General features: G+C 41.0%; 1 protein-coding gene across 3 annotated transcripts in view; it reads right to left on the bottom strand.

The window, feature by feature from the left end:
• Window positions 1-18,976, bottom strand: part of LOC131045309 (uncharacterized) — a 366,281-nt gene that overhangs the window by 257,924 nt on the left and 89,381 nt on the right. The window lies entirely within an intron of this gene.

Raw genomic sequence — 18,976 nt, forward strand, 5'->3', positions numbered from 1 at the left:
GTTTGTCCAAGGTGTGAGGAGCAAAAAATATGTGAGAAATTGGCTCAAAAGGTGAATTTCACTCCTGACCCTTCCAAAGGGTCCAGAGCGAAATTCATATTTCCTCTATTGTGCTTCTTAGTTTGACCAAGTTAGGAGCTTCTAAGGCATGATTTGGTAGGTTTTGGTGCATATTTGCCTTGAAGAGGAATTTTTGGACCTCAAGATGATGAAAGCTAGCCAAAAATGAGAATTTCGCTCCTGACCCTTCCAAAGGGTCCAGAGCAAAATCTCCCTATCTTGCCTTCCTTGGCCCTCAAAACCCAGTTGGACCTTGCCTAGACCAAGTTGGGTGATGGAATATCTTGATAGTGAAAGAAGGAAGTTGAATTGATCAAGTTTGATGGAGGATGGAGTGAAACAAGGTGGGATTTTGGCCAAGATCGTGATTTTCGCTCCTGACCCTTCCAAAGGGTCCAAAGCGAAAATCCTTATACACCTCAATTTATCACTTGTCAAGACCAAATTCCTAGTTTTTGAGGCATGTGTGGAGGTGTTTGTGAATGTTCTAACCTTAGGAGGTGAGTAAAGGTGGATGAGGTGAAGATTTTAGCCAAGAATGAGAATTTCGCTCTTGACCCTTCCAAAGGGTCCAGAGCGAAATTCTTGAAAGCTCTCATTTTTCCTTGGCTAAAGTCAGGATCTTGATGGAGATGCATGAGGAAGGATCTTTGTTTGCCTCCCAAAGAGGGTGAGAGTTGGAAAAGTCAGGGATCAAGCCCAAAACATGATTTTCACTCCTGACCCTTCCAAAGGGCCCAGAGCGAAAATCTTTGTAGCCCATTTTTCCTTCCCAATTTTGGCTAAGTGTTGGTTTCTAGGGCATGTTTGGGGGTGAATTGGTATGTTCTTGGCTTGAGATGGAGTTGGTTGATTTTGAAGAGCAAGATTTTGGCCTAAAGGAGAATTTCGCTCCTAACCCTTCCAAAGGGTCCAGAGTGAAATTCATCATAAACCTTATTTGTTGCCTTGAATGGACTTGAAACCTTGTTCCCAAGGTGGAAAATGATCTAATTTTGCCTCTTGAGGTGGTTTGAAGTTTGAAAAGTGAGCAATCTAGCCTAGAATGAGAAGAAAATCTTCTTAAAGCTCATTTCCTCCTAAATTTGACTAAATTTTGATTTGCAAGGTATCTTGAAAGGAAAGATGGACATCTTGTAGCCTTTGGAATGTTTGAAAGCATTGAAAAATGAAGGATTTTGGACCAAAAAGGAAATTTCACTCCTGACCCTTCCAAAGGGTCCAAAGCGAAATCCCTAAAAACTCTTATTTTTGCATTAAAGAAAGTCAAGTTTTTGGTTTGTTATAAGGTGGATGGAAGCGAAATAACTTGTCTTTGCCTCTTGAGGTTGTTTTGAAAGGGAGAAATGAAGAATCTAGCCCAAGTCAAGATTTTCGCTCCTGACCCTTCCAAAGGGTCCAGAGCAAAAATCTTCCTAAGATGTATTTCTTTCCTTGTTTGGCTAAAATTTGATGTCCAAGGCATGATGAGAAGGAGAATGAACATGATCTAGCCTTTGAGAGTGCTCGGTAGCCATGAAAATGAAGGATTTTAGCCAGGAAAGGAAATTTCGCTCCTGACCCTTCCAAAGGGTCCAGAGCGAAATTCCTTACAAGCCTACCTTTTGACCTTTCTTGGGCTTAAAACCTTGTTCCTAGGGCGATGAACGATGAAATTCTACCTTGCAAAGAAGTTTCAAGTTGAAGGAATGATGATTTTTGGTCAAGAATGAGATTTTCACTCCTGACCCTTCCAAAGGGTCCAGAGCGAATTTTCTCAAAACCTCTCTTTGCTATCAATTTTTTGTTAGATCAAGTGTGGGATAAGGTAAAATCAAGGAGAAGTTGCCCCTGAGAGTGACTTTAAGTTGCTAGACTCTTGGGATGGATACCCCCCCATCCTTGATCAGTTTCCTAACCTTGAGAATCCTTGCCAGAGGTTCCTAGAGGCAGGCTGGTCTAGGGTGAGCGACTTCAAGGCTGTTTATAGATGTGGGCGATTGGAGTTGGAGCGCTTGAAGACTCCTAATGAGTGGCCAGTTGTTGGGATGGATGAAGAGTGTGCTGAGTTGCATGGCATTTTGGCGAGTAGACACTGTAGTTCCCTCAAGGGTAGGGATGGACTTGCTCGATCTCCGAATCCTAAGGGCATCTTTACTGTGGCTAGTGGGTACCAGGAGCTGTTGTCCCGTAGATTGGAGGGGAGGGAGGGGCACTAGTGGAAACATGTGTGGAATAATTTTTCTTGGCCAAAGTGTAACTGTTTGGCTTGGACTTTGGCTTTGAATAGATGCCTAACTTGGCACAATATTTGCAAGCAGGGATTCCTTGGGCCTTCCATCTGTATTTTGTGTGGTAATGGGGAGGAGGATTCCTCACACCTGTTCTTCAGATGCCCTTTCTTGTTGCTTATTTGGCATTACTGGTGGGGGGTGTGGAAGCACCCTTGTGTTCATGCGGATTCTTTGGTGGAGTTTTGGAGTAGTTTGGGCAGACCTCCTATTTTGTCCTCCTTTCTCCAGACTGTCTGGCATATTGGGCCCATTTTCATACTGTGGCAGATCTGGCTTGAGAGGAATAGGAGGATCTTTAGGGAGGTCAGACTGTTAGTTCAGCAAGTGTGGAACAAAATCATTGTTATGATTCAGGAGACGATGGAAGCTAAATGTGAGGTGAATTTTCCTCTGGACAGAGGTGAAGTTGATATTGTGAGTAGGTTGGGTTTGCAGGAGATGTCTCCCACCTCAGCTTGTGTCAGGAGAGGTAGACGTTCTATGAAGAAGGTTCAAAGGGTGGGAAGGTGGATGCCCCCTCCAGATGAGTTTATCAATAATAACCCTGATGGCTCCTCGAGGGGTAATCCGGTGTAAAAGAATTGTAATTTCCAATTTAATGAACAGGTTATATGCAAGATGGTGTATTTTAATTTTGATATTATGGCTATGACACTAATATTGCTATCTTTCTTTTACTGCAGGTTAGGAGGATGAACATGTATCGATTTCAATGTCATCTCCTTTGGTTTGAATGATGTATAAGTAGTAGGGTGGCCACGATCAAGTGGCACCTTGATCAGACATGTCTTTTAGACATGTCCGACCAAGATGTCACTTGGTCGTGACCCTTATCATTAACCGATCCATAACTAATCGGTGCTTCAAACATTAATGTATCGGTATAATGATAACAGTGCTTATACCCGATAATGAATCATTTAATGCTTATGAACATACCCGATGGTGAATCGGTATCTCTGTTAATGATAACAGCGCTTATAAACACATCCGATCATGAATCAGTATTTGTTAATTGTTTCAGATAAAACATGCCCGATAATGAATCGGCATCAAAGCATATAATATAAAGTAAACAGTAACAATTACGGTTAGCATTATATGCTATCGGGTTGATACTCCGATAGTATATTAATGCCGATTCATATATGAATCGACATTAATATGCTATCAGGTTAGTAGCCCGATAGCCCTTTAGATTGACGCCTAACATAGTTAAGTAGATCGTCAATCTAATCCATCATTATCTAATATCAATAGCATAATTATGATCAATGTTATAGTCTGATAAACATAAAGCATGAATAAGTAAACTAATAACAGAGTAGAGAGTTAGGAGAGTCTTATCTTGCAGAAGCTACTAATGCATTAACATCCGGGCCCTGTTGGGATTGGTGGTGTTGGTAGGAGTAGTAGGGGAGAGGTGGTTTTCTTCTTTTCGGTGCATAAAGGGCGGCAATCTAATAACTTTATGGAGGGATTAGCAATTTTCTATGCCCTAGAGCGTGCCTTGGAGTTGGGGTGGCAGAAGGTTATCTGCGAATCGGATTCACAAGTTATTGTTAACCTGTTGATTGAGCAGAAGGTGAGTGGGATTCATTGGCAGCTAGCAGGGATTGTTCACCAGATTCTACAAATTAGTACTATGATGGAGAAGGTGTCTTTCATCCACATTCCTCGTGAATGGAATAGAGCAGCTGATTGTTTGGCTAAGTGGGCCCCAGAACATGGTAATGATTGGAAAGTTAAAGGTTGGGAGCATCTCTCCCCGGATTACTGTCAGGACTTGCAAAAGATCTTTGCTGAGGACATGGATAGTTATAAAGTTGGCTGATCTTTGGTTGGGCTTGTGGTTTCTTTCTGGGGCTTTGAGGCTCTGGTTCTCTTTTGTAATTCTTGAATCTGATTCTCAATAAAGTTTCTACCCCTTTATTCAATTTTTTTTTATCTTTTGGTCCCATTTCTTCTATTAATTAAATAAATCTTTATTTATTTATTTGAGTCATTATCTTTTTCACTCCATAACACTTGTCATCCATCTCTTAATTTACCTTTAACCACCTCTCTAATATTTTCCTATTTTCTATACCTACCCTCTAATCCTAGCCGACCATTTATCCCTTCACCTCTTAATCCTATTCCTCCATTTTTAGGGTACTCTATATAAGAGGATCCTTTTATCCTTATCAACTCCTAATCTTAATACTCTAATGCTATTGTGAATGTGAATCCTAACGCTCGTGCGAATCTTTATAGTGATCAAACGTCTACACAACCACAATCTGTTCTTTGTTGAGCTCTTGTGCACACATAAAATCTGAGAGCAACCAAACTATCAAAGAAAGATCAATGGAGATAGGGAACAATTGATATAGACACATAAACTTTTATGCACAAAACCCACAACAAACAACATAATGACATAGGCCCAATACTAGGAAGTTACATGAAACCAATTTGAAATACATTACAATGCTGCATTAGCAGCTGTAACCATTTGACAATAGAATACCTACTCCTAATGTCAACAGGGATATTCTGAAACTCCACACAAGTAAAGATCCACAATCTTGAAGCTCATTCAACTAGGCAAAGGGGTTTTGTCCTGTGTCTTGTGAAACCAAAAGGATTTCCATCCTCTAGCTTCCGTAAAAACTGATTGTCTTCATCCCTTAGATTTGATTGTTTGAACACTGGTTCTCAGAACAATGTTGGCTAAGGTTTCAGTTGGAGAATAAAGCATTATCTTCTTGAATAATGAAGAACCTAAAAATATATCTTGTTTTGCATAGTTGAATGACCTTTGATGTCATTAGCATTAATGGCTTCCTTTGATTCGAGTGTACAGAAAAGTGAAGAACCTGCAATAACCTTCGAAACAATGACCAACTTCAACCATTACATTAATGAGATATGATCGTTATCATCCTTCAAATTGCAAGTGCCCTTCATTTCAAAGAATGTTTTCTGGTAGGAGAATCTCTTTTGGAGAAGTTGTGGTATCCCATTTGACCATTAATGGCACTCATCTGTGTAGGGGGTAAATAGGAATAATAGAACAAAAAGATAGGAATGCTAGAGTTTGAGGGTTGGAGATATTTCATGGCTCTTACCAGTAGTTAGGGATTGAGTTTTAGGCAAGAGGCATGCTAGGATGGTAAAGTCCAACATTTCAATAGGAATAAAGAAATGATAGGTTTGGCAAAAAGACATATCATAATGGTTAGCTCCAACATGCTAACAATTTGTGTTCACTTTGACAAATGGGGATGAAAAGGGAGTGCAGATAGGTAAACTTTGATAAATAGGTATTTTGCCTTTGACCCTGTTAGGAAACTCACAGATACTGAGAGGGGGGGGGTGGTGAATCAGTATCTAACCGGTAATTAGAATTTCTCAACTTAAAACATGCAGAACATATTGTAACAATGTACCGATATGCAAGAAATAATGCAATAAACAGAAATGAAAGAAACCACATGAAAATCACACCATAACACAATGATTTAACGAGGAAACCCAGTGTGGGAAAAACCTCGGTGGGATTTGTGACCCACAATATTCACTTAAGGGCCAATAAGAGAATATTACTTACAATAGGGGCCTGCACATGCAGGAAGGCCAAGTGCCTAGAGCTTACTGCTCAAATGGGAAGTCTCACTAACTTACAATGTGGATTATACAAATCCAATAACTTGTACTGCTTTACAATAGCATCTTCAATGCCAGATTCAGTACCGGTTTCTGCACTGTTCTTTACATATACCCCTTAACCTATATTTCGCATAATAGGTCTGCCTAATCTTTTTCTCCTTACTTTTTCGCTTACATCACTTCCTTACAAAAATGTCCTACAATGACTTCTTATATATATGTCATTTTACAATAATATCAAGTCGGCTTACAAGGTTTTTACAATAATAAACAAAATGTAATATAACAAAAATCCTTGTTTTCCTAACTCTAAAATCCACATACATCAGAATGAACTAACTCTAAAATTTTACTTGTTTTCCTAGTACTATTCTAAAAAGCACCCTTAGTATTTTTACCTAGGGCACATCGTGTGCATGCCCCTGAATGATATTGCTTTAACTTAGGTAGACCTGTGACAAGGTCTCTGTTGTGCGTTGCACACGCCCCCTGTCGCCGACAGGGTCCCCCCCCTTTCCAGTTTTGAGTTTTTTGATCGTCGTCCCGAGAATCGAAACAGAGTTTCTCGTGTCTCCCCGAGCGAGTTCGTGATCAGTCCGTAAGCTGATCGACGTTGGAGTAACGAACCAATGAGTCCTCTTGACTGATCTGGCTTTCGGGCGTAAATGCCGAAAGTTTGTTCCAAAATTTCAAAACTTAACGCAATGCAAGCATTTTTTTCGGACTCCAGGTCCGAACTTGGCGAAAGTCAAGTTGAGCTGTTAAGTTTAAAACGTTGTGCGCTCCCCCCCTTTTGGATGTAAGCGTCCGAAGGTGAAAATTCAAAATTTGAAAGCATAAGGTGGCAACCGCATTCCGGACCCTAGGTCCGAAATTTCCAAAAAAGTTAAAGTTTCAAAACATAACACTGCCCAACAACGTTTTCGGACCTTAGGTCCGAACTTTAGTGAAGGTTAAGTTTAAAACACAGTGCAATAGCATATTTCGGACCCCCGTGTCCGAATAACACAAGCTGTTAAGTTTAAAAACATATCGAATGCATACTTCGGACCCTAAGCTCCGAAAAGGGCGAAGTTAAAGTTTTAAAAACATATCAAATGCATACTTCGGACCCTAAGCTCCGAAAAGGGCGAAGGGTTGTGTTTTAAAAGCAACATCAACAACGTTTCGGACCCCCGCGTCCGAATGACCAAGGGCGAAAGGTAAGTTTTTAAAAAAAAAACGCATATCAAACACACTTCGGACCCTAAGCTCCGAATGAAAAGGGCGAAGTTAAAGTTTTAAAAACATATCAAATCCATACTTCGGACCCTAAGCTCCGAAAAGGGCGAAGTTAAAGTTTTAAAAACATATCAAATGCATACTTCGGACCCTAAGCTCCGAAAAGGGCGAAGTTAAAGTTTTAAAAACATATCAAATGCATACTTCGGACCCTAAGCTCCGAAAAGGGCGAAGTTAAAGTTTAAAAACATATCGAATGCATACTTCGGACCCTAAGCTCCGAAAAGGGCGAAGGGTTGTGTTTCAAAAGCAACATCAACAACGTTTCGGACCCCCGCGTCCGAATGACCAAGGGCGAAAGGTAAGTTTTTAAAAAAAAAAAAAACGCATATCAAACACACTTCGGACCCTAAGCTCCGAATGAAAAGGGACAAAGTTAAAGTTTTTTAAAACATATCAAAACGACGTTTCGGACCCCCGCGTCCGAATGACCAAGGGCGAAGTGTAGGTTTTAAAAACACATCGAAATGCATGCTTCGGACCCCAAGCTCCGAATGAAAAGGGCGAAGTAAGGTTTCAAAAGCAAACACATTACAAAACGCACTTCGAGCCCCTGCGTTCGAGCTTCAACAAGGTCGGGCAAGCAGCGTTTTCGGACCCTAAGCATCCGAAATTCCAAGGTGAAAGTAAAAACGAAGTCCAAAAAGCAAACACGTTACAAAACGCACTTCGAGCCCCTGCATTCGAGCTTCAACAAGGTCGGGCAAGCAGCGTTTTCGGACCCGAAGCATCTGAAATTCCAAGGTGAAAGTAAAAACGAAGTCCAAAAAGCAAACACGTTACAAAACGCACTTCGAGCCCCTGCGTTCGAGCTTCAACAAGGTCGGGCAAGCAGCGTTTTCGGACCCGAAGCATCCGAAATTCCAAGGTGAAAGTAAAAACGAAGTCCAAAAAGCAAGCAAAACATTAAACGCAGAAGACACAGTGTGTAACGCGGAGGTCAGGACGAGCACACCCGTGAAGGTTAGATTCGAAAACCTCCAATTCAAAATTCGAAAGGAACTCTTAAATCCGAAAATAAGGAGGTAAGACACTGCATCATCCTCCCATCAACCATTTAAAATTCAGGTTGCTAGGCACAGAACCATGTGAAATTGACAAATCCTCTTTCATCTTCCAAACTGCGAAAATTTAAACAGGAAGGATAACCGTTGGGATTCAAATTTTGCAGGATCATCCGCTCGCCCCGCCGCAAGGTCGAGCAATCACCCATCATTCGCTCCGATCAGGTAAGTACGCCTTATCGCATACGGTCATTTAAAATGTGTGGATCAAATAGGCAAATACGCAAAATTTGAAATGCTTAGAATCTGCATCTCCATCATTCGAGCATCCAAAATTTAGGACTCATTCCCGAAGTTTGGCCGAAAACTGCATCTCTTTTCAAAATTCTCATGTTTTGTCTTTGTTAAAATTAATCAAAAAATTCGAAAGTGAGAACGCTTAGTCATAAATCTTCAGGAATATGATGTTGTTGAAGTTAATCAGATTGTTAGCCCAGAATGATATTTAAACTAATCTCGGTCTGTTGAAACACTTCTGTTATTATCTAACCCGCATCGTCATTCTCGTATCACCTTGTAATCCATGTCTGGCTGTGTACGATAAATGCCTAAATCAGCGGCAGAATCATCAAGGACACCCGCTACAGCAGAAACCTCACGAGCATCCAAATCAGACGTCCCACGAAAAGTTGAAAGAATGAAGTATCAGTATCAGAGAGGAGGGTTAAGAGAGTCAAAGGTCCAGAGCATCTGGGACAACATTGGTGACACCGACCTTGGCCATATTGATATTCAGGATTTCAGGGATCGGGTCTTCTCACCCAATGCATATGGCAGGCCTAGGCAAATGCTAGAAAGTGGCATCGCCCAAGCAGCAGGTTTTCCTCCAGCAATCCAGAACTATGAATTAGTAGTGGAAGCTGCTCGGCATTATGAGCCAAAGTCCAGATTAGTGCTTCTGGAAGATATCACTATTGCCGACTTCTCCCCTGAGGCTATCGATGATGCATTTGATATCCCCTTTCCAAATAATCCCATAGCTACAACAATGGACGAGGCACAGGGGGCGTATGATATGAACCCAGCCCGATGCAGGGCATTAATTAACGAAGAATGGTTCAAAGAGAAAAGGCCTTCAAGCACCAGGATTGTGAAAAAGACCCCCAGAAGTGACTTTCGTAATGAACATGGCGATATGGTCACCTTACTTAGCCGAGTCATGGGACTTCCTAAGTCCAACTACTTTGAAGAATGGATGTTCTATTTTACAGAACAGGTCTTTGCCGGAAAGTCTAAGTTTGACTGGGCCCAAATCATAAGTGATAACATCCACGCTCAGCTGATTGAGCTTGAGACAAAGAAGTATTTCACCATGACCTCCTATTTGGTCTATATGTTCGCAAAGAACCAGCCACTGCCAGGATTAATAATGAAAGGTGAGATCGGGAATGGGCCTGGTCAGGTAAAAGTTTATGATTGCTACCCACAGCTGCACTACCAGGATATAGCTCAAAGGGAAAAGAGCAGCCCGGCCTACGCGGTTGGACAATACGAACGCGTCAACGACGCCTTCACAATGCGCCTAGTCAGGCTAATGCAGGGAGGGTTACACATAAGGCTCTCAGAGCAAGCTACCCTTTTAGTGCAGAGGTATGGGGCCTGGTTTATTCAGTTCCCAAGATTCTCCTACCTCCGAATTGCTGGCTTTCAAGGTGCCCCCCTTCGACTTCCGCGGTATCCAACCGATAAAGTAGTCCTCATGGAGGTGGCGAGACAATCACGCCCTGCCGGCATATTGTTACAAGAGAGCAAGCAAGCTGGATTCGCATTTCCAATGATCATAGGCAACCATGATGTCCAATTGAGAACTCCCACCCTAGCAGAAGAATCCCTTGCAGAGCTAGCCTCCTATGGCCTACAGGAACATTTTCCGAGAAAATGTTTTGATCATGACAATTTGGCAAAGAGAGCTTACGGTAGGCGCTACAGAGCAAAGGAGTCAATTGAAGATTACTGGAAAAATTGCTCCGATGACTACGAAGTCAGGCGACGGGAATATTCTAGATTGAGTGTGCAGCAAATGCGACTCTTTGAGTACCGTCGGGTCCCGGATCAGCTCACAGACTCGGGGAACTGTCTCCAAGTCTGGGAATTCGAAGCGGTAAGGCATCTCTTGCCAGGCGTTGATTGGTCTCAAGACCCAATCACGGATTTCGAAGCAGTCATGGCAGCCCCGGCAAGATACACAGATCAGTGGTTACAACACCAGATCGAGAGGCTAGTCCATGAAGGTGTCCAGTTTACTTACCATCTAATGGGCAATTTCGACTCTCAGTCTTCCGAAGATGAAAGGACATCAGCTGAAAAACCAGAGAAAAGGAAGAAAACTAAGGCTTGCAGAAGGACTCGGACGTCCAAAAGAACAAGAAGGGAGAAGATTCCCATAAGAAGGCCAGAAACCACTTCATCTTCAAAGGACCCCAGTTCATCTGACGACGCCATAGATTTGGATTGCATACCTGCTCCGCCTTCCCAGAGCGACATAGAGGCATTCCAAGCCAATGATCCTCCTGCTCCAGATATGCCGGACACCGAGCAAAAGGGCCCCAATCCGACTAAGCCGGGTGACCAGATAGAGGAAGGAGAAATCCCATCCACCCAGGGGATCGAAGTGCATGAACCTACCCAGCAGAGCCGCCATGAATTACTACTCCTCCATGCAGCCAAGGACGACTCAACTGTCGAAGGGAAACAAAGAGCAGACGAGATCCATGAGCTCAAGGGAACCAAGGAGCCACCATCACAGGAAGATGTCAGACAATTATTCAGTGAGATAGGGGAGAACTCAGATGCAAACAAAGAGCTTCCTCCTTCTTCCACCCCTTCGATGGCGGGACAGCTGTTAATTTGTGATCAGCCAGTTGGAAGCATGGGAGCACAAGGTGCTAACTTAACCCTATCCTCAACCCAGACAGTGCCTCACGAGTGGCTGATCGCCAGAGCTCAGTGCAGGGCCGCCACCAAGGCGCCCATCGACCTTGAAGACATCTTCTCACGAATGGATCAAACAAAAGCAAAAGGGAAGAAGAAACCGAGAACATACTCTAAGATAACCAAGGATGGGCAAAGGAACCGCACTCTTCATATTGCTACCCCGCCCGTAAACAAGCCAACAGATCAAATAACCCTGGCAGATTATAGCATTACGACTGTCCCCATCGGACGAGCTACAAAAGAGCAAGAAAAGGAGGAATTTAAGGACTCAGTGCAGAACATACTCAGACAACTCGAGGAAATCACGGCTGAAAAGGACATGTATCGGGCCCGTGCTGAACAAGCCGAGGGATACATCGATAAGCTCCTACGGCCACTACACAACCCCTCTGAATCCCATATCCCCCCAATGGCATTGGCGCAGAGGACCACAACTGAATTTGAAGGAATCCGAGATACCGCAAAGGCCGTTAAGGAATGGGTGCAAGACATCAAGAAAAAGGGAGAACAGATCCTCAAAGAAGTAAAGGAAATGGCTCTCCATCGAGAGCTCACTCTCGTCAAGCTGTTGGAAGTAAAGAGAGAATCCCTTCACATGCATGAAGTAGCAGCCTCTACCCTTCCCCTCCTAAGAGCTCTTTTCTGGACACATACACAAATTCCCACACTGCCTGACATCCTGAATCCCCATAGCATCAGTGTTCTCAAGGAATGGTACTGGACCGTCACCATGAAGAACGACGCCCAGGAAATTATTGACAAAGAAAATGACGCATGTGAGGCAATTCTGGGGAACATGCAAGAACTAGGCAAGACCATCCTCCGATCAATGGTTTCAGGGTGGATAAATGACCTGTCCGACAGTGTAATCCGGCCTGATTGGGAGGAAAGATTGGGAGCAGATAAGGTTTCTTATTCCATTGAAGACTTGAGTTTTGCTGGTCAGTTCCATTCAGACATATTGTGCTTCGAGCGTAATCGCTCCAGCTGGAAGGACGGTTTAAGGCACGTGAACCAGTATCTCGAAGGCATGCAATACAAAATTCGCCACCCTCCCATGCCGCCTTTTAATCCCCTCTTCCAATTATGCATCAAGTTTCAGGAATATGTCCGCGAGGAACGAGCAGCAGGTCGTGATTTATGGCGAGAGTACCTGTATGGCGAAGACCAGTTTCTGCAAAAGGAATGTGAAACCAGGATAGAGAAAGTAGTTTCTCAAAAATGCCTTTTTCCCTCCAAGTCTTAAAAAGTGCACTTTTGTTCCAAAAAGGTGACAGTTGACTTTTGGTCAACATATTGTAAAGTTTTTTGGTGCACCTCCCTTTTTTGGATTATTTCAAAAGTTGTAATTATCCTTTGGTAGTTATTGCTCCTTTTGGGGTAGTTGTAGATATTTATCCCCCTATTTATGAGTGTGGTTCCCTCTTTTTGTAAGGATGAATCTGGGCCACTTGTTTAGATTAGATCTTGGCCATTCATCCATTTTTGGAAACCTATTTAAGGGGACTGGTTTTCCCTCATTTTAGGAGGAAGTTCTTGAATTGTTGCGAAAGCTCTGAAGAAATTTTGCAGGAATTAATACAATGGATTGAAATTACCTTCAAATTTCCTTGTGAGTGCATGGTCTCCTTCTTCATTTAAATTAGAAAGCTTTTAAATTATGTCTGTTCATTTTACACAGCAGTTCTTACCAAGCATCTGATAGAATCTTCACAGTCCATACCATTAGAGGATAGCTGATTGCTTTTTTCCTTTCTGCATGGTTAATCTGGGCTATTTTATGATTCAGTTCGATTATCAAAAGTACACATATCATGAATGTAGAAGTTCGAATATCGTATTTGATAATATGAAAATCTGGTTTCTCCTTTGAAGATTGCACTGAGTTTATGCAAACATTGTGTCTGAATGACTGATGATGCTTAATTTGGTTTCCCGGAGGTGTCTGTCTGCTTGGGTAAATCTGTTGTCCTAGTTAACATTTACCATTCTCTTTCTCCCTACCCTTCGTTTCTTTCCTCCCAATTTTATCCCCTTTTTTCAGAAATCCGCAGTCTTGCTAAATCAGCTTCAAATTAATCAACATCACCTGAAAGAAAACCAAAAGAGGTCCCTGGGAATTCGTATATGAAATTACTAATCAAACGTAAGCCCCCTTGTGTTTCCAGCAAAAAACACATCAAGCCACTGAGAGATCCCGCAGTCAAGACCTGACAAAAGAAACCTTGAGGTAGTCTCCTTTGATCAAACTTAGAAAACAGCATTAGAGACTTCCTTATCTCAAGAGAGAGTAGGATAATCAGTCGGCTATTCTATTCTGCGTTGGCCGTATGAAGTTTGCAGCAATGCGATTTCAGACACGTCAATAGTCTCCAACTGATGATAAAGCTCTAAAATTTAGGTGGCCTAGTCTTCTATGCCAGATTTCATTTGCATCTGTAGTTTCATGAATTAGGGCTAAGTTGGGCTCTGTGCATAGCTCATACAAGTAGCCTTGTCTTTGACCAATTGTTTTATCTTTCTTGATGGATGAGTTCTTTGGCCAAGCCAATACTTTGTTGTCCATGAAGGTTACTCTGTATCCATTGTCCTCCAGTGCTGATATTGAAACTAGATTTCTCTTGATGCCTGGAACATGTAGTACTCCTCTAAGTTGTAATGATACACCTGACTTTAGTTTGATGGTGCAGGTTCCAACTCCTTTGACTGGATGTGTAGAATCATCTCCGATAGTTACTTCCTCATCATTCTCCTCTTTTATGGAGTCCAGTACTTCTCTGAATCCTGTAATGTGTTTGGATGAGCCACTGTCGATCACGCAGAAGTTCACTTTGTTTGATGCTTGGTTTGTGAGTGCTAAACCCTTTTAGATTTTCCTGTTTTGGGAAATGTGACTTGCTTAGCTCTTTTTGGACATTTGGCAACATAGTGCCCAAATTTGTCACATCTGTAACACTGAATCTGAGAAAGGTCCTTCTTGAAGGTGTTCTTGCCGTGACGACTTTTTCTCTTCCTGAATTGCTTCTGCTTGCTTTTCTTGTTTGAGTTTGTATTTAGAACTTGAAGATCTTCATCTATATTCTTCTGTTTGATCCCTTTCTTATTTTGCCTTGATTCCTCTTGTAGATAGTCAGCCTTTAGCCTATCGAACTTTGGGAATTCATCCCTTGCACTGATGCCTTGGACGAATGTTTCCCTTATGCTAGGCAACCCATCTAGAGAAATGAGGGTTAATTCTTTGCTTTGGATCTCATATCCAAGGGTTGCCAGTTCATCCCTTAGGGCAGATATTCGCATGAAGTAGGCATTGACTGATTCTCCTTTTATCATAGCTATGTGATTTATTTCTCTTTTTAAAGCCAAGGTTCTACTGGCATTAGATATCTCAAAAGCGTCTTCAAGTGCTTTGAACATGTTGAAGGTTGTTTCATGTTTCCTTATGATGGGCATGATATTGTTTCTTACCCCATCAACTATGATTTTAATAGCCTTATCATTTCCCTCTCTCCAGATTGCTTTGTCAGGTTCGGTCTCAGGTTCTGCAGTTTCAGTCTTTACAAATGATTCAACTTTATTTTCTTTTAGAATCATTTGAATTCTGAATTTCCATGCTAAGAAGTCATCACCTCCTCCGAGTCTATCTTCAAATCTCATAGCGCTAGCCATTGAGAGAATTGTGATGTTGAATATATGCTTGATTTGAATCTTACATAAAATTAAAAAGCCTCAGGTTCGATTTAACTATAGCTCTGATACCATGTTGAGACATGGACCAGCTAGGACTCGAACCTAGGACCTTCCATACGCTGCTGGAGTGCTCTACCACTGAGCTACTGGCCCCTCTTGGACCAGTCCATCGTTGGTCCGGGTGTGGCTTATTTCCAACACCAACGGGACATGCTTGAGATATTTGCATATCCGCAAGCATCCAGCGAAGCCAAACTGCCTCACAAGCTGCCTTAACTGCTCCTCGATACTTTTCTTTTGTCGAGGAGAGAGTCACTGACTGCACCAAATCCCAAACTGAACACATACCCAGATGTTGATTTCCTGTCATGAACCAAACTTACCCAATCTGAATCTGTGAAACCACTGAGTCTAGGATCGTGACTCCTAGTGTAATGAAGTACATAATCAGAAGTGTCATTTACATAACGCAACACGCGCTTGGCTGCTACCCAATGATCAGCCTTGGGGGCTGTCATGAAGCGTGAAATGTGGCTCACTGCAAAACTGAGATCAAGTCTAGTGGTAGTGAGATAGATAAGACTGCCCACTAGTTATCTGAATGTTGTTTGGTAGTGAGATAGATAAGACTGCCCACTAGTTATCTGAATGTTGTTTCATCTACAGGAGAAGAATAAGACTTGGCTGACAACTTCAATCTTGTCTCCATAGGCATACAAGCAAGTTTACAATCCTACATTCGATACTTGTCAAGCAAGTTCCTGGCATACTTAGACTTAGAAATAAAAATGCTACGATTAGTCTGCCAAAGCTCAACACCTAAATAACAATGGAGAAGCCCCAAATCTATCATGTCAAAAGCCTTGCACAGGTCTTGTATGATTTCTACAATCAAATGTGTTGAACTGCCAGTAATGATCAAGTCATCAACATAGACAACAAGAAAGAGAACATCATCACCAGAGTGTTTAATATACAGATTTGGGTCAAAAGGACTACGTTGAAAACCATGAGCAACCAAGTACTGATCAATCTTAATTTACCACGTTTGAGGAAACTGTTTGAGTCCATAGAGTGCTTTCATGAGTCTACATACTTGATGTTCTTTGTCGACAACCTCGAAACCAAGAGGTTGCGTCATGTAGCCTTCTTCCTACATCTCACCGTTGAGAAAGGCACTCTTAACATCCATCTGAAGGACTTTCCATCCAAATTGAGCTACAATAGCAAGAAGAAGACGAATTTTACTCATCTTGGCAGTAGGAGCAAAAGTCTCCTCATAATCAATGCCCTCTCGTTGTGTGAATCCTCGAGCAACCAATTTGGCCTTGTATTTATCCAAGGTACCATTTGCATGATACTTGACCTTATACACCCATTTGCAACTAATGGGCTTCTTCCCTGGAGAAAGTGTTGTTCTCATTTTTGAATTTTTAAAAATGTGACAATCCTTACAAAAAATTTGCTCAAAATGTGTCATTTTTGTCTCGAATGCACGTTTTACGAGGTGAAAACTCACATTTGTTAGTGTCAAATCATTGGGGGTGTCTTTTCCATTATTGTCCAAGTTTTGGTGAGTTTTGGTCTTCATTTTCCTAGCTTTTTGTGCAATTTTGGGTTTCAGAGCAGTCACTGTAGGTTGAAGATTTTACTTTTAAGGCACGCTTCCCGACGGAAAAATTTTGCTCTTTGGTGAACTAGACTGATCTTCAGTCCATCCTCGATTCATGTTTCTAATTTCATCGTGTTTCGAGTTCGTTTGCTATGTTTTTTCTTCTTGACTGCAAGTGGGAAATTTTCTTTTGATTGCAAGTTTTTTTTTCCTCTTGTTTTAGTGTTGTACAGAAATTTTAAAACAATTACAAGTGCACTTTATTTAAAACTTGTCACTTGTAACTTACTTTTTATTTCCCCCTTGCTTTTTATGTCTTTTAAGTCATTGTAGGAACTTTTTGGACAAATTGCAAGTGAATTTAAAATTATAAGTTTAAAAAGAACTTGTAATTTTTTTTTAAACTTCCTACTTAAGTGATTTAAAAGTTGTAATAAGGATTTTATTTCCCTATTACAAGTCTTTTTTAGTTTTTAAAGTGTTTTTATGTCTTGTGTCTTACTTGTAATGGAAATTTTATTTCCCTATTACAAGTTTTTATGTTTTTTATTCCTTTTAGTTGTAATGGGGATTTTATTTCCCTATTACAAGTGTCTATGTTCCTTTAAGTTGTGTTTTTTTTTTAAAAACTTGTAATGGGGATTTTATTTCCCTATTACAAGTTGCTTTGCTCTTTCTTTTTGTCATTTCTTCCCTAAAACCCAAATTCGCGCAAGGAAGAGAAAAGTGAAGTAATTAAAACTTGCAATGGGGTTTCTAAAACCTAATTGCATCTTTTTTCAAGGCATTTGTTACTTGTATTTGTAAATGAAGAACCCGAAATGTATTTTTGCTCCCAAAAAACCCATTTTTCATAGTTTGAATCCGGTTTTCATGGAGGAATGCATTGAACGAAGGAGGTGGGACGTTTTGTTCCTCATTTTCTGGTTTATGGGCCACGTTTCCTTGCTATTTGGGAGGTTTTTACTGATTTGGAGCCACGTTTTTGACCCATTATGGACGTTTTTCAAACACGTGGATTTGCAACATGATTGAAGGCATTTTTCTTCCTCCTTCCATGTCGTTTTTTGTGCAAAAAATTTGAATCCGAGTTTGTCTTGGATGCAACAAGGATTCCAATGTTTTTCCTTCATCTTCTATTTAAAGAGCTGATTGGTTCTTTCAGATATTGTTCATTTCTTTCAAGGGCATCTTGATCAAGCAAGTGAAAGTTCTTCCCAAATGGATAAGTTCTTTGAATGTAATTTGTAAATTTGCATGATTTTCCCCTCTTTCACATTTTTCCCATTCATTTGATTTCGGGTTTTACAAATCTGATTGCAAACAAGAGTTTTTCCCATTTTCCAAGTTTGCCATTACCGGTTGGTATCATTCTTTCAATTTTCTCCTCATGTCAAAACCCGATTACAGTTGTGTCTTCACTTGCAGTTAGCCTTCCAGAACCCGAAATTGGTCCAAAATGCACTCAAAAAACACTTGAAAATGAGTTTTAAAGGTCCAAATACAAGTGCAAACTTGTGTTCTTCCATTACACATATGAAGTTGCATGTTTATTCTCCACAATTGCAAGTTAATGCTCTTATTTTTCACACATGTAATGCAGTTTCCAGAACCCGAAATTCACTTGTGAGCCCATTTTTGCATCAATTTATCCCTTCCTATGTCAGTCATGTTTGCACACACAACCTACCAAATCAATAAATTAAGGCATGGGCCTTATTTTGCAAGCAGATTTCAAGATTGGAGGATGATACAAAGAAGAGATACAACAACAATTCGTGGATGCAAATTATAGAATGCTTTCAAGACGGAGACGGTCATGACATGAAAAGAGGAAGGCAGCCCTTTCCCTCCTGAATGAATGGTACTACCCCAAGCAATAAAATAAGATTGAAGTTCGTTGGTGAAAGACATAAAGACTATCAACGGTGCAAGTTCTTGTTCCAATTTGAGATGTCTTCACCGATCCAGAATACTTCAAGTTCTAACATCTTGTAGTAGCATGAAGATTTTCAAAACAAAGGATGATGTAATTAGAGTCGTGTCTTCAGACACATATAATAGTTTCAATTGTGTATTTCTAATTTTGTTTTGACAAGTTACATGTAAAAAAACAAGTTTTGTAATTGCAAGTTAACTCATAACTTACACTTTTGTAATTAAATGTAAAGCAACTACAAGTTGAGCAAGATTAGGACTGTAGTTGGAATAAGTCAAGGTGGTTGAGAGAATTTCTCAAGTTAGTTAGGATCCTCCCACCTTTTTCTCAAGGCTCCTCTCCTATAAATACTTGAGGGGGGTCTATTGTAATTTTTATCTTTTGGCAATGCAACAAAATTTTGTCAGTTTGTATGTGCACACTAAGACTTTGAGCTTAGATGTAAATCAAATTGCTTTCAATAAAAGAGGCA

Source organism: Cryptomeria japonica, chromosome 3 (assembly GCF_030272615.1).
Source record: "Cryptomeria japonica chromosome 3, Sugi_1.0, whole genome shotgun sequence".
Lineage (NCBI taxonomy): Eukaryota > Viridiplantae > Streptophyta > Pinopsida > Cupressales > Cupressaceae > Cryptomeria > Cryptomeria japonica.